At 39.1% G+C, this 15,336-nt stretch overlaps 1 protein-coding gene across 3 annotated transcripts in view; it reads left to right on the top strand.

Moving 5' to 3' along the window:
• Positions 1-15,336, top strand: part of Mtcl3 (MTCL family member 3) — a 49,349-nt gene that overhangs the window by 6,965 nt on the left and 27,048 nt on the right. The window lies entirely within an intron of this gene.

The following is a 15,336-nucleotide window of genomic DNA, read 5'->3' as shown; positions in this document are numbered from 1 at the left end:
CTAGTTGAGGCAAACAGTTTTATAAGATTGTTGCTGTGTTCATAGAACAATAAGCTTCTATAATGGGCAGAGTCAAGAATCCCATTCCATCCAGTCCAACCGTTATTTGAGTTTTCTCTATAACAACGTTTCCCAAATTGTTTAATGTTCAGAATATAATCCCAAAGATCTCTCACAGCAGCCAAGTCAATCCCTTCAGAGCTCTGATGAAAGGTTTTGTTTGTTCCCAGTTGGTATCCACCCAATTGTACCTCAAAATAATCCACCTTAGTTCTGTCTTTTAGGGTAGATTCAAAGTTCTCTTCCCCATGTTCATTCTGTAAATATCCAATCTTCCAAAAGAATAATGGTCACAGAAAGTCATCAGAGAAGAAAACAAAAAGTCTATCAATAAGTAACTAGAGTCATGATAAACATTTTCACCGTACTAAAATATTTTAAAGCTACTTTGAATTATTGTCAATGTAATGTATGAAAACTATGAATGAAAAATAGGCAAAAGAAGAAATGGATTCCTGAACAATTTTCTCTGCTTAGATACATAAAATTCCCAAAAATATTAATCTCTGCAAGGACCGAGTATTGAGCCACTTGTGTCTGCTATTAACAGGAAAAATATCAGCAGCACAATTGAGAGTCCGTAAATGTAAGGACTTTGAAAAGCTCTTTGGTGGAGCAGACTATTTTTTGTGATCTTTGTCCCAAGTTTTCTAATATTATCCTAACTTTAAACACCTCTTTATTTTATTTTTAATATTTCATATATTAACTAATTAATTTTTTAGGATTTCTTTGTGTAAGTCAGGATGGCCTCAGGCTTGAGGTGTCCCTCTGTCTCTGCCTCCCAAGGTCTGCAACTGCAGATGTGTGACACTCACATTTTACCTAAGCATCCTTTCAACATGGCAAAATAAGAAAAACACCATGGTTGAAATATGTGTCTTGGTCACGAGTCCAGAGTGTCTCTGTGTTACTGTCGAAAAATACAAAGATTGAGAATCACATGTTACACCTTCACCCAGAACTAATGGAATGACCCTGAAAAGCCTGTAACTTCTACTTTTCTCTATTTATTCTAAACTGTAAAGGTTGTTTTAAAGGATTTTCAGTATTTTTACTGAAATCTTTAAAGGAAAAGATTCTCCTATGGCATATTTTATCTTACAGTTCAGGACACTGCCATTTAGAGAACAAATCATATCTTTCCTAAAGTTGTGAAGTTAAATACAAAGTTATTGTATGCATATTATCTTCAGAATAGTGTATAGTTGTAGAGTTTCAAATTTTGTGTTTCTGATGGGGGAGGGAATGAAGACGGTAGCTGGTTAGTTTGCAAGGATTGCTGTCACCACGTACTAGATAGTTTACTGTCTCACAGCCCTAGAGGCGAGAGGCCCAAGAGTCAAGTTTCAGCAGAGTTGGTCCCTTCAGAGGGCTTTGAGAGAAGAATCTACCCCAGACCTCCCTCCTCAACTTGTTGCTGATCACCTTCATGTTTCTAAGACAAGCTCCCTGTGGCTACCTGCTTAGAAACTTCTGAGTTGCCCTCCATCCGGTGCGTGCATATGTGTGTGTGTGTGTGTGTGTTTGTGTGTGTGTGTGTGTGTGTACACTGTGTGGAAATTTGTGGAGGGCAGAGGTCAGCCTCAGGTGGTGTTTCTCGGGAACTGTCCACCTTGTTTGTTGAGATTGGGTTTCTCACCAGCATATGTGGCTCAAGGATTTGGCTAGATTGGCTGGCCACAAAGCCCCGGGAATCCATCTAATCTTAGCTGATTAGATACAGCTAACAAGCTGACAAGCATACAACACCATGCCCAGACTTCTTCTTCTTCTTCTTTTTTTTAAAAATTTCAAGACAGGGTTTCTTTGTGTAACTTTAAAGCCTGTTCTGGAGCCCTTTTTGTAGACCAGGCTAGCCTCAAACACACAGAGATCTGCCTGCCTCTTCCTCCTGAGTGCTGGAATTAAATGCATGCATCACCATCACCTGGCTAACACTCAATCTTTTTATGTGATGCTAACTAAGAATGCAACTCAGGTACTTGAGCTTACAAGGTAAGCATCTTATTGTCTGGCATATTTCTCCAACACCCAACACTTCCTGTTCATAAGCACACAAGTCATATTAGACGAGGATCTTCCCCAATGATTTTACTTTCAATTGATTATCTTTGTAAAGAAATTATTTCCAAATAAGGTTATCCTACCTGGGTATCATCTCCTACGTGGGGATTAAGATTTCAACATGAATTTGAGGAAAGGGGTAAAGGAAGATCACTAAATGACTTAGTGTGGGGAAATGAGAAATTCCATTGTTCTCATTAGGCTTCTCCCCTGTTCACGTGTGATTTTAGTTTGGTCTTGACCTTTGTTTATACCATTAAAAAACCTTCAAGCAACATCATACCTTACTTGGTTGCCAGAGATAAAAAGAGAGCTACCTTGTAATTTGGAATCATGTGGATATTTCTCAAGTGAATACGCAGAAACTTGTGTTTAAGAGTGGCTGAAGCTGAGAAGCTGGGAGATAGCTCAGTGCATGAAATATTCACTGAGCAAGCATGAGGGTACAAGTTTAGATTCCTGACACTCTTGTTAAGCCAAGTAGGCCATGAAATGCATTGTGCATCTGTAACCCTGGTCTTGGGGAGATGAGGAGACAAAGATAGGCAGATTTTAGGGCCTCTCTGTCCAGAAAGCCTAGTTGATATGGTGAAATCCAGATTCAGTAAAAGGTCATGCTCCCCCTCTACAGGTGGAAAGTGTAGAAAAAGAACCCTAACACTAACCTCAAATCTCTACACGTTCATACACAAACACATACAGAGGTATCTGCAAGGAAAGAACGGCATAAGTGTTTTCTGATTTTCATCCTGTGTCCTGAAAAGAGGAATATGCTCGTAGACTCATCCACTAGCCATACAGATGGGCCTTCCTCCATATTAAAATAAAAATCACTTCCTTGGGATGCTTTCTTTCTTAAGGACTCTGGCTCTCAATTAGGAAAACGCGGGTACCACACAAATTAAAGATAATTCATGTTCACCGAGGTGTAATCAAACCCTCAACTCAAACTTTGACTAAATAAGACAGCCATGGAAGTCCAGGGAAATTTAGCAGCATTTATGCAAGACATCAGCTTTCTGTGTTTACTGTGTGTGGGGTCCATATATTTACATTCATGCATATGCTGGTGCACTCACCTGCATTTGCACGTGCATGGAGGTCAGAGGTCAACATCAGGTATTTGCCCTTATTGATCTTCACCCTGATTTGTTTGGAATAGTGTCTCTCACAGAATCTGGATGGAGCTCACTGCTTTGGCCAGATTGTCAGAGGCAGGAGGGCTTCATGTTGCTGCTGTTCCTTCCACACGTGCTGAGATTGCAATTACATCCTGCCTTGCTGGATTTCTGTGTCGTGGGAGATTTGAACTCAAGGTCTTAAGCTTATTCGCGAGAAACTTTCCTCACAGAGCAATGGACCCACCCCAGGGTGCTAGCATTTAAAAAGTAGCTTTTTACTAAGAAAAATAATATTAGGAAATGTGTGATGGGAGGAGGGAAGAAAAGCAGAAGTTTGAGAGACAGATGTCTGGCTTGGGGGACATGTAAAAATTACTAAATGTGATGAAAAAAAATGAAAACTAATCTGACAGGCATAACCATCTGTCCAAGATAGGGTCAGAAAAGCACCTATAGGGAATAGTCTAAAATCAGAAGTATCCCACTGAAATAAGGTATCATGGAGTGTTATTACATGTTATTACAGCCTAAGAGAACAATGTTACAAATGAGCTCAGGCTGCTGAGGTGTTTTGGGAGGTCAAGGCACTTGCCTTCAAGTGTGACACAATCTGAGTTCAACTCCCAGAACCCATATCTTGAAAGGAGAGGACCGAGTCCTTAACATTGATCTCCAAGTTCCATATGTGGGCTATGTTATCCCTCAAATAAATCAAGAAAAAATATATAAAAATAATGAAAATAAGGTGAGCCGCCATCATAGCTAGGCTACTTGGTAGGGTGGGGTTCTTAACCACTGGCTTTCTCATTTGTAAAGTGCTGATGTTTTCTCCTTGCTCATGAAGTAAAATAGAACCATGTCAAATTCTGAAGAAGAAAAGGCACTAGTAATAAAGTCGTGAAATATTAAATAAAAGCAGCCTGCTAATCTTAAGATTTTAGCTGCATATATGGATCCATATAGATGTTGAACAGTGCCCTTGAGACCAATAGACCATCTGCTAGAGTTTGGAACCATTTACTAACACTGTAACTAGCTTCAAGGGTATTGACCAATTGCTCTCAGAGCTGGTGACTGCACAGAGTCCTGTGCACCTGCACACATCCATCTGCTTATTGTCTTCCTCTGGGAGGATGGAGTAGGCACTTGGGAGGAAGAACTGAGTAGCAGCAGGATGGGGTAATTAGTTTAGGCTTTTGCAATTTGTTCCTTATATTGAAAGAGCTGATAGGCTGCCAACTGCAAACAAGAGGGACCTCTTAAAATGCTGCCTTCGAATCTTAATAGCATTTTCATCCCCATTATGAAACATTGATTTGCTAGTAGCAGTATGTCTTCTTCCTGAAGTGAAATGCTTTTACCTTTCTATAACTCAGAGAAAGTGGCCGTCTGGCTTTGGGCATCATAATGGATCAGAGCAATAGAGAGTTTTGTGAAAGTTTTTGTACTCAAACAAGAAGCTCTTTGGATGTCAGGATAGATTTATTCACAAATCAGATAAAGTTAGGGTTTTGTGGGAGGCTCTGGGTCGAGTGAGGTTTTGCCCCTGTAAAATCGGTCATTGCTGTTCATAGACTTCTGCTCTAATAAGAGGAAGCATTGTTTTTAAATGCTTTAAAGTTTCTTATGCTTATCCTGGGGAGGGAATCTTCGTAAGTCATTTAATGCTGAACTGTTTGAAAACCAGTCCATGATAGATAATTGAACAAAAATCATTAAAATAAGACCAAAGGGAATGATCTGATGATGAGAACTATTCAGGGGACCTCTTCATTTCAGTATCTCTATTATATTTGCTGTTTCTTTCCTCAGCCTTACATAAAAAGCTTAGAGAAAATAATTTTCTTAAAATTTTCCAGTCTTGGCTCTAGAGGACTCTTAACTGTCCAGCTGCAATAGCATCATCTGCCTTGGGACTTTTATTTTCTGTGTGTGTTTGGTTTATATGTCTCACCTATTACAACGAGCTTTCATTCTAGAACACAGAAATAATTAGTACTATAAATTTTACCAGTAGCATCACTGTTCTTTAATTGCATTGTGATCATATCAATACATCTGGAGACTTACACACAGGGCATTTTAATAGATAAATCTATGTACTTTATATTCACAATTTTGCATGTATTTTCTTATGTAAAATTATGTACTGTTACTAACTGTACTTGGTTTGGGTAGGTCATGTTTATGTAAATAATAAGGCCCAAAAACGCAATTCTGAATGATACATCCGTGACAGTAGAGCCCACGATGCAGTTTTAATGGGGAATTCTTCAACATGTAAGTATTTTATCCAGGTTCTTATAGTTCATTAAAATGTGGAAAATTGAGACTTCAGAAATGGATCATTGGTTAAGAGCACTTGCTGCTTTTACAGAGTGCCTGGGTTCAGTTCCCAGTACCCACATGGGATCCCACAACCACCTATAACTCCAGTTGCAAGGCATCCATGTCCTCTTCTGACGTCCTTGGCCTCCTGTGCATGGTGCACAGATATATACTTACTCACATGCACATGCACATACACCTGAAAATAAATACTCTTAATACTCAATGTTGTTTAGATGACCAGTATTATTGAACACTAAGAATTATTTTTCTAGTCTTGGCCAATAGTTTGCCAAACAACATAGAAAGGAGTAGTAGATTAAAGACGTCTGTCACGTAAAACATTGCGAATCTTGTCTTCCCCAAAGTTACAATTTGTAGTCAACACATTTTTGCTTCACTTTTATTTGTTTATTTTGTCTTCTTATGTATGTTCATGCATATAAGTCACAGCATCCATATAGAGGTCAGAGGACAACTTGTGGGAGTTGATTTTCTCTTTCTACCTTGTGAGTCCCAAATTGAACTTGAGAGCAGGTGCCTTTACCTACCCAGAAATTTCCCACACTAGTAAATACATTTTCAAAAATATTTTGAAATATTGTTTGTTTCAGACAAAAAATATTTATTTGAACATATTTGTTTGTTGAATTGCAAATTTTACTGGATCTTTTAAATGAAATTTTTCTATGTAGTGGCATATACTAAGAAGTAATTCCCGAATTCAGCGTTAGGTAAGTGGCTCTTTTCCCAGTTGTCAAGCAGAAGCAAAGTAGGTCTTAGATAAGAAATTGGTATTGTTTGTGAAATATACTGAATACTGATTACAGAACATATGCATAAAATTTATGATTATTTTCTTTAAAAGACAGGTCAGTACTAACCCTCTCCCTCAAAACATACACACAGAGTTGATCAGATCACAGTTCCTTTCTTAACCTCATATTCCAATAGCGCAGAAAAGGAGAAGGAAGGGAAGGTAATGGAAGGGAAGAAGGGAAGGAAAAAGAAAGGAAGGAAAGGGAAGAGAGGATAATCACATATGTTTAAGCACACTCTAAGTATCCTTGTACTTCCTATCAAACATTCCTATCGACCTTAATGCTTAAAACATAATGGATACCACTGTTCAATTGTTGTGTCTGAAGGTCTGCTTAATTTGCTGAGTTTCCATCCCTGGTCTCTGCTTTGGTCCAGTTTAATATGATCTAAGAACTCTGAGGTGAGCTTTGAATGGCCCACCCCTGAGAGGGCAAGTCAGCAGTTTACCTAGAGAAAAGTCTCCACTACAAGAACTAATATAGTCATTGAAAGCTGCTTACCTCTCTGACTTCTGAATCCAGCATGTTTCAAACAGTGACTTAGAAACTTCACCCTAAAACTAGTCAACAGCTGAAGCAAAGGTTTAAAAATTAAGTCAAGTAAAAGTTCTGAGAAAATGAAAGTGAACTTAATCTAAAGGATGTGCATTGCTGTGGAATGGTTTTGAGTTTAGCAGAAATCAAAGTGACGGGGAGATAATGAAAGAACTTCTTTCTCAACCATGGCCAGGTATGGAGGCAACACTCAGTTTCTGAGAAGTGTTTACTGATTCAAACAGACCCTATGACAGCCAGCATGAATGTATGACCTTTCTGAGCAATGTTTGCTTCTCATCTACACAGTTATTAAATTAGGAAGTAAAAGTTTTCAGAAAATAAAATTAGATATTTTGTTATGACCCGTGAACTTAAGTGTGATTTATTAGAAAGTGTTTACGCTCTACAGTCTGGAAACTACATAAGGCCTCACCTGTCATTTCTTATGACAAACATCTGAAATTTGCAGTGCTAAGCTTATTTATAAGGACATAAGTTAAACATTACTTTCAAAAATCCTTATAAAAAGTGCATTTTCAATTTTGTCAGCTATCCATCGACATTCTCCAAGTTCTATAATCATCAGGAAAACTGAATCTGACTACTGAGTTAGTTATCTTGCTGTGAGAAAACAGCTGACAGAAGCAATTTAAGGAAGAATGGTTTATTTTTAGCTTACAGTTCAAGGAGATGCATGTGGTGGCAGCCAAAGTTCAAAGTGACAGGTCACCATGAATCCACAATCAGAGAGAAAAGAGTAATGGTTGCTTGTGTTCATCTCACTTTCACCATTTGTTCATCCCAGGACACCAGTCACCATAGTTACAGTGGGTCTTCCCACCCCAATGCGGTCTAGATAACCCTTCACAACCTGTCTAATTAACAATCAATATTAACAATCACAGTCACCATAATTTAGTCTTTATGATTCCTTTTTTCATGCTCTTTACCATAGTGGGATTATATAGATAAGGCAAAAGAAGAGAGAAGATAAAGGGGGACTTTGTGTTAACCTGTAGGTCAGGGTCTAGTTTTATGCTGTAGGAGCCAGAACTCAAGCTGTTATATGTATGACTGAGGACAAAGTAGAGCATTCTTCATACTCTGAGCTACAGCTTTCTTATGCAGCCCTTGCTATCTGCTCTAAGAAGCCACAAAAATCCATGTAGTAAACAAAAACTTCACTGTTTTTACAACAAACAAACCAGAGAATTAAATGATGGTATCATAACCGAGGTGGGTTCTTTAGCAATTAAAACTACTAGGGTGATATCCGTCCTTACTAACTGCCTATTAACTACTAGCTTCTTGGCATTGAGGTTATGTATGGTTCATGACTTAATGAGCATTATTCCTTGGTTACACATTCAAACATTTGTAATTCTCCGTTACTGACATTTTAATTGATTAATCCTCCACAACTTTGACTGTTTTGGAAGTTGGCTTTATGTTACCAAAGGCATAATAAAATTCTCTAATTTTGTTTAGGTTTGTATGTATGACAGATAAGTCTCTTAAATTAACCCCTAGTAAGAATCTCAGTTCTCATCTTTAAGAATTCCAAGTCTGTATAGTTGAGATCTACATACTATAGGTAGTGCCTTCAGACTTTGGGCCAATATTATGGTTTGAAAATAAATGCACCCAGTCTCATGCCTGAATGCTTGACATTTTATTGATAGTGCTATTTGAGGAGATTCTGGATGCTTTGGAGGTAAAGCTTAGCAGGAAGAATTAGGTCAGTGAGGTCAGTATCTTTTTTTTTCAAATTTTCCACTTCCTCCCCTCCTCCCACTTCCCTCCCACTTCCCCACTCCCCATCTTCCCCTCCCCCTCCAGTCTTAAGAGAGGGCAGGGTACCCTGCCCTGTGGGAAGCCCAAGGCTCTCCCCCCTCCATCAAGGCCTAGGAAGGTGTGCATCCAAATAGAATAGGATCCCAAAAAGCCAGTACATACAGTAGAGGCAAATCCCAGTGCCATTATCTTTGGCTTCTCAGTCTACCCCAATTGTCAGCCACATTCAGAGGGTCCAGTTTGATCCCATGCTTATTCAGTCCCCGTCCAGCTAGATTTGGTGAGCTCCTATTAGATAAGGCACCCTGTCTCAGTGGGTGGACCAACCCCTCCTGGTTCTGACTTCCTTGTTCATGTTCTCCCTCCTTCCGCTCTTCAGCTGGACCTTGGGAGCTCAATCCAGTGCTCGGATGTGGGTCTCTGTCTCTATCTCCATCCATTACCAGACGAAGGTTCTTTGGTGATATTCAAGATAATCATCAGTCTGAATATGGGACAAGGCCAGTTCAGGTCCCCTCTCCTCCACTGCCAATGGTCCTAGTTGGGGTCATCCCTGTGGACTCCTGGGAACCCGTCAGGAGCCAAGCCTCTTGCCAACCACAAAATGGCTCCCTCAATTAAGCTATCTCCTTCCCTGCTCCCATATCCATCCTTTCTCCATCTGAACCATCCCACTCCCCCAAGCTCTCCCCAATCTTCCCCTTCTTCCTTCTCTCTCTCCCTCTCCCTTCCCCCTTCCCATCCCCACCTCTATGCTCCCAACTTTTGCCTGGTGATCTTGTCTGCTTCCAATTTCAAGGTGAATCTAAATATGTTTTTCTTTGAGTTCACCTTATATTCTTAGGATTGTGAACTATAGGATCAATGTCCTTTGTTTATGGCTAGAATCCACTAATGAGTGAGTACATACCATATTCATGCTTTTGGGTCTGGCTTATCTCACTCAGGATAGTGTTTTCTATTTCCATCCATTTGAAGGTGATGTTTGGTTTCTAGTCTCCTCCTCACATGTACTTTCTGTCTACATAAGATCAACAGCCTCCTAAGTCACATACTTTCACTGCCACGATGTTTCCCAACACACTGGGCAAAGCAACCATGAATCGAGCTTTCTGAACCCATAAGTCCAAATAAATCTTTCCTCTCTTGACCTGTTTCTGTTGTCACAGCATCAGAAAAAGTAAATAACAGTCAAAATTAGCACTGCTCTTGTCTACTGCTTCCCTCTACCACAATCAGGCTTGGCACTAGAGAAGTGCCTTTGTCTACTACTGGAATTGCCAGAATGTAACATCTTGTGTTGCTCTAATACTTTGGCATGTAGCTAAAAACCCATAAAATTTTGACATTAAGTTAGCAAGTATGAATTGCTGCTAAGTATATGTATGTATGTGTGTGTGCGTGTGTGTGTATGTGTGTGTGTATGTGTATGTGTGTGTGTATATATAGGTATGTATGAAAGGGCTATCTGATATTGTCATCATGGAGATAGTCTATGCACTCAAGTTAATGATTTGATGTCCATGATGCCAGAGGTTTTCAGAAGAACATTCAGGCTGAGTTCTCTGAGGTTTAGGCTCAGATCTGCTTTTGTCCCTGTAGATTCCTCAACACCCAGTTTGTTGTTAGGATACAATTTGACCATCTACGTAGATAATATAGTAACCTCTATTTCATAATGAGTATTTCTTTTTGGTTTTGGTTCTGTTGTTTTCATATAGCCTAGGATGCCTTTGAACTTACTGTGTAGCTGAGCTTGCCCTTAAACTTCTGTTCCTCCTGCCTTCAACTCTCAAGTGCTAGAATTATAGACATGTACTATCAAGCCTGCTTATACTTCATTTGAACATAGGCTTTCCATATGCTATACTATAAATTCCCCCCAAACATCCACATGCTATACTTATATTCCCCCAGACTTGATTGAGTCCACCTTCATCATTTGCATAGTAACCAGAGGACAACCTCACACAAAGCTGATGAGCAATAGGAGAGTCTGAAAAACAAAAATTAGAAAATTGTAAATAAGAAAGATGTTTTATCTGAGAATTAAAAAACAAAACAAAAGCTCACCAGACCCGGAACTCAAATCTAGACAACTTTTTCAGTGGTCCTTAATACAATATAAACACAATGAGGAAGGAGCAGGTGGACAAATGCCTCATCTGCTTCACTCTCCTGCCTCACTGCTCTAGACATGCTAAAGAATAGACAAAGGCTTTATTCATCAAGTGGACGAGAGTACAAAGTGTGTTAGGTTGTTTTGTAGCTGCTTTATTGATGGCACAGCTAACATCCTTGCTCTCTTAATTGAAGAGGCGTATTTCTACTGAATTTGTACATTCATGCCACACATGTAAAAACTGGGGCTGATGAAGTGGGTTTCGAGAAGATGAGTTCGCTGTCATAGGAGCATCCTGTTAGCTGTTTAGATCAGAATTTACCAGGTTCCTTTGTGACACAACATTCACGCTGCTTTGGAATAGATACCACACGATATCATTGTGCATTGGGAAGTGTTTTCTGAATTAAACATCTGGTTGTTTTGGTGATTTTTAAGATTTTACTGTATTTTTAATAGACATACAATTATTTATTTGATTTTTACTATAATTCCACTTTTAGATTCTATGGTCTTCTAAACTGATCTTTATACAGATGGTAAATGGCATTTAAAGATGTCATTAAGCTTCCCTCCTGACATTTTCCATTTTATACTTACATATTTACTTAATAGGGCCATCTATATTCAGCACAGTTCAACTTAGAAACACTTAAAATAAAAAATTTAAAGTAATAGGCATTCCTCTGCTGCCTAGCTCAGTTATTTCCAACTGTCCAGTCAATTAATCGTAGAGGTAAATGTTTCATAAAATTAGCTGTTTTCTTTTCTTCACAAAAGTTTTTATCATTCTATTAGCCAAGAACCTTAAATTGCAACGTAAATAATTAGATGCCTCAGTGCCCTATTGCATTGCTAAATATTGACAGTTAATGTGGCACTATGCAGATATACCATCTAACTTATTGTGCATGGAAGAAAAAAATTCAGATCATGTTCTATCCATTAAACTTAGGAAAAGCTCACATGGAAGGTATTCTCTTCCAGAGATACATATAGCTATTAGATTCCTTTGGAAGACTGGTTAAGTATAAGTTAGAATAACTGCATTCTATAAGAACTCTAAAGGTAGTTATCTTGTTTCTAATTATACTGCTGTAAACTCCAAGAATTTAGAGATAGGGTAGGATAGATAGAATAGAGACGATAGAATAGATGATAGATAGATAGATAGACAGACAGACAGCAGACAGACAGACAGACAGATGGGTGGATAGATGAATGGATGGACGGACATAGAGCATTACAGATTCAGTGGCAGCTAAACTGTGGAACTGTGGAGTATGCCTACCGGGTGGTGTCTCTTAGCTGTTGACAGACTGAAGGAGACTTGGCTACTACATTTTAATGCAGTGTTGAAAGAATGAAGACATGAGACCTACATCACTCCCTCCTGACCCACATCACTCCTTTCTTTTTACCTAAGCATTCCTGCTGGTGTCTTTTGTTGGTCAAATACAAGTATGAGTCAAGTAGTGGCTGAGCCTAAGTGCTCAATGAACTCTCCCCAATCCTTTCTGTCTTCCAGTAAACAGCATTTAGATTGTCTTCCTGTAGCACAGAGCAATCCAGAGTAAGGGCAAGAAAGACTCTTGTTGGTAGCTACAAAGAGAATAACAACTCAGGGATTAATGCCTAGCCATGTTCAGGTGATAATCTTTGCTTATAATATGTCCAAACTATGTAAATCTTAAATCAAAAAAGCATTTTTCTCATCTAAAAAAAAGCCTTACTGTATTATATAGATTTAACCATCACAGATGATTTCTATGGACTAATGAGCAGGAGACTGAACTGGGAAGGCTACGTCACTGCTGGGAATAAGAAAATTCAGACACTAAAATTCAGCACAAGAATTAAATATCCATGATGTCTTTAAAATACAGATTTAACATGGCAAAGAGTTAATATAATGATTATGAGACATTTTCGAGGGATACAAAGCAGAAGGATCAAAAGCAAAAGGATGAGAGATCAGCTACCCAGAGTTACTGAAATAAATCCCAAGAAGAACAAAACAGAGCATCCCAAGGAAGGAGTTACCATCCTTAGTAAACATAAAAATCCACGTTGTTTCTATTTAGCATTATGTCCTGGGAACAAATCCTAGCTTTAAAGTGTCAGTCAATTCCTGAGACTTAACTGACTTAACATTCATGGAGAAGAGTTCGCGGTGCCTTTCTTTCGCTCCTTGCTCCATTCTCTTTGTCTTTTGCCTTTGGCTTTCTTCACTCTCAGGGAAGTGCTGTCAAACCTAGTGCTAGGGTTTCTTGTGCAAGCTGTCTTTGCATTTGCCTTCTTCTTTCAACTCTGACTTATTTGGTAGGGAGTCTTGTGAAAATCATCCCTTCGCCATCTGGTATCAACTGCAGATAGCTTCTTGATTAAGGGTGAGAACCTTAACTACTTCTCCTTCTCAGTGCTGGGACCCAATCTGTCTTGAACCTGTGCAAGTCTTGGGCATTTTGCTATATTCTCTTTAAGTTTACACGTGCAGCAATATTGTTGTGTCTGGAAGACAGTGTTTCTTTGGAGTCAACCATCACCTCTGGCCCCGAAAATATTTCTTCTCTTCTCATAGATCTCATAGACCTTGAGAGGAGGGATTTGATGAAGATTTCCCATCTAAGAGTGAGTGCTCCAAAGTCTCTCACGCTCCATAACTTGTTCAGGGGTTGACAGATTTTAATTAGAAATTTAGATCTGGGAAGGAGTCACATAAAAATATGCATATAACCTACTTCTGAAAATGAAGAATGAAAACAAAGTTTAAATCAAAGAAACATTTGTGATATTATCCAAGTCAGTATTATATATATGAATACTGGATAAACTCATTCCCTCTTAATTCAGATCACACCTCTGGTGCTCGTTGAAACATGTTTATTAAAAAGCTGCATTTGCAATTTAGTGCTGAAAGGTGAGTTTTTGAAATAATTTAAAAACAAGTTTCATTTTAAAAACTCTTTTCTGGAGTCAAAATATTGGCAAATTCCCCGAAGAAGTACACCAACAAGAATGTTTTTAAAAGCTAGGTGTGGTGGTTGAAGCCTATAAGGCCAGCCCTCAGGAGGATGAGAAAGGAGATCACCATGAATCTGAAACCAGTATTCATAAATCACAGAGTGAGACCGTATCCATTATTCCTAGGATAAACATATTATAGAATCAAGAGCTGGTAAAGTATACCCCGGAGTTTAGACAAGATGGAAAGCCACTGGAGATTTGGTGCAGAAAGGATTGGCCTAACCACACTGACTTCTCTGCCTCTCTTACCCATATTCTTCTTTAGATACAAAGTCATACCTGCTGCGGGAGCTCCTTCTGCTCCTTCAGCCAATATCCGCTAAGATACCAGCCCATTGGGGCGTGGTCTCTCTTTCTTTATAAAGCAGCGGCTGTCCTCCACTCTCTCTCTGGCTTCCAGCTCCTATAGGCGGAAACCTATCTCGCCCTCTTAGGCTGAGAATGGACACGGTGTTCTGAGAAGAGTCTGGGTACACTTGTCTTTCTTTCTCATGTCTGTAAAGAAAAGGATGAGTTTAGAGACAAGAGGTCCTTTTGTGCTCTTCTAAGGCCTGGTTATTTGTTAGGTTTTTGTTTTTTTGAGACATGGTTGCATGTAGCCTATGCTAGTCTAAAATTTGCTGTTTAGTTAAGTTAGCAGCATTGAATTCCTTTTCCTATTGACTCCTTCAGGAACACATAGGATAAGAGGTACGTGCTACTGTGCCCAGTTTCCAAGACCTAACTGAGACAGGGTTCCTGCTTCTTTTTCTTTCCCTCTAGTGTTTTGGGGTATGGCCCTGGATATACCCCAATGTTGAGATGACATGACAGGTAGTTCAGATGATGAGGGCCGACCGGTGTATAATTCACTTTTGTTCTATATGATATACAAAGACACATTACACATGTGTACTATATGTAAAGGAGGTTTTCATGCCTGTGCTTCCACACTCTGAAATCATAGAGAAGGGTAGTTAGGCTTAGAAATAATAGAGCTGGTTGCTAGACTGTACCTTTGTTTCTGTGGGTCACAGTGAAATGTAGATATTCAGATCTAGAGCTCTGAGACAGCCAGTGTGGATGCTGGCTAAACATTTCTCAGCTGGGAAGTTTATCCAGATACAATGACATCATACTATGATGTCAAGCTCATAAAGCAGTGGCCAGATTCTAAGAGGAGATATACACAAAGTGTTTAGAAAAGAACGTAGCCACATTTATTGGTCTATAAAAGTCACAGGCATTAATAGAGTTAGTTCATTGATTTAATTACCTCACAAATAGATCTCATTTTATATTATGATATACGTAATATATCTTTTTGTGGAATTTTGCCCAAGCTTTTCTCGATTCTTAAACTACTGAAAAGATAAAGATGCTACAAATTCAGAAGATCAAAGTCTGATCTGGGGCTCACATGAAATCCCAGCACTCAAGAGGACAGGAGGATTGGGGCTAGTCAACCCCAGGGTGGGGA

The sequence above is a fragment of the Myodes glareolus genome, chromosome 1, assembly GCF_982192425.1.
Source record: "Myodes glareolus chromosome 1, mMyoGla1.1, whole genome shotgun sequence".
Lineage (NCBI taxonomy): Eukaryota > Metazoa > Chordata > Mammalia > Rodentia > Cricetidae > Myodes > Myodes glareolus.
The sequence above is the reverse complement of the archived record's forward strand: the minus strand, read 5'-3'. Positions and strand labels throughout refer to the sequence as shown.